Source organism: Sitodiplosis mosellana, unplaced genomic scaffold (genome assembly GCF_009176505.1).
Source record: "Sitodiplosis mosellana isolate CC-2019 unplaced genomic scaffold, AAFC_SMos_1.0 Smas_scaffold_7408, whole genome shotgun sequence".
NCBI classification, from domain to species: domain Eukaryota; kingdom Metazoa; phylum Arthropoda; class Insecta; order Diptera; family Cecidomyiidae; genus Sitodiplosis; species Sitodiplosis mosellana.
In genome coordinates, this window is record NW_022602463.1 from 1 (window position 1) to 1,640 (window position 1,640).

The following is a 1,640-nucleotide window of genomic DNA, read 5'->3' on the forward strand; positions in this document are numbered from 1 at the left end:
AAAAAAAAAATGCAACTGCCCTAGGTGAGCCTCGATCTCACGACATCGGCATTTCTTTCGAATACTGTCTTATAAGTACCGCGCGCTAACCAACTGCGCCACTAGGGCCATGTAAATCGATTTGCGAGAGTTCTTCCAGCTGCGTGCGCTCGTAATTAGTTGCTAACAACCCCGCTGTATGAACCGGGCGAATGCACACAATAGAGTAAGAATGAACACACAAAGCAAACGCTTGAATTGATAATAAGTTGCGACAAGTGATATTGTTCAATGTACAATGTACGTATTATCTCAAGTGACGTTTCATTTTGTTAGATGATTCATTCGACTGAAGAGAAATCCCTTGTAAATATTGTTTCATCAACAATTAGAAATTGTTCACAATAATCAGAAGCAAAAACTTAACTAAATATGCATTCCGATTTATTTTGAGGTAAAGTATGATTCATGCTCTTTTAAATTATTCAAATGTTTTCCGATTTTTATTGGAGTGAAAAAAAAAATATTTCTTTTTCTATTCATCTTTTCTCTCATTCAAATTGAATATCTGCTGCTTTAAAATGAAACCATGAGAAGAATAATGTGTAAAAAATCAAATAACAAAATAACTTTTTGTTGTTCCATAGAAATTTTTATTTTTTTTATTTTTATTGATTTATAATGGTGTTGAAAACAGGAAAAATCCCAACAACATTCTTCACCTGAATCACAGTAATGAGTTACTACATAGGTAAAGCTAAAAAAAAGGAAAGCCTCTTATGTATTTCTATTGAAAGGAATCTAATCGATAGATGGCAAATGATGAGATGGCAGAAGATGAGACAAACATTGTCGATTCCTAATTATTTCATCCTACACCTGTTATAAATCTGCTGATCATTAAATGATCACCATTCAAAAATTCCAAGAAACTTGGTAATAGAGCTATGAGATGTTTGTTGCTCAAAGTATCATTATCATAAGCTTTGGCTGACTGTCTATGTCTGCATCGATCTAATTACCTGGGATTAACAGATTACCACCCTTCAAGGAATTTCAATTTCCTTGACTTTTAACAGATGATCATGTTGGGTTGCTCGGTCATGATGTACGGTACAGGAATATAGAAGACAGAATACCGAACACTGGATTCAGTTGAGTTTTGGCAGTCGAAGTTACAACTTGTTTTTTTTTTCTGAACGAAAATAAGTGCTGAATTTCAGAACGATACAGAAGTGCTTAGTGTTCGAAATTTACTCATAGTTTGTTTTGAATAACGTACAAAATCAGAGGTAATTATTGAAGAAAGAAACATTGGTAAACTCTGCTTTCTATTCGAAAAAGGTTGATATTTTGTTTTAACGACAATTTTTCTGAATTAAATTCTGATATAAATAGGTTCTATGATTATTATCTACGGTTCATTCAAATCAGAGACCTCCATGTCAAAAAATTCTCTCTCATATTTTATTTGGGAATTGATCACTGAATTGATCTGCATATAAAACTAATTAAAAATAATAAACATAACCAATTTTGGAGGGATTTAGCGACGATTTCCATTTTTATCTATTTTCAAAAGCAAACAATCCTAAAGAGTTTGAGTACTTATCAATTTTCATTTCTTCATTGAATTGCAAGGTAGAACGAAATTTCCAGTG

The 1,640-nt window shown here is 32.4% G+C and overlaps 1 non-coding gene across 1 annotated transcript; it reads right to left on the minus strand.

Annotated features, from left to right (window-relative positions):
- Positions 1 to 16: 16 nt before the first annotated feature.
- Trnai-uau (transfer RNA isoleucine (anticodon UAU)) lies at positions 17 to 108 on the minus strand. Its single transcript is given in 2 exon segments — positions 17 to 52; positions 71 to 108. It is a non-coding gene; the product is annotated as a tRNA-Ile (tRNA).
- Positions 109 to 1,640: the final 1,532 nt, after the last annotated feature.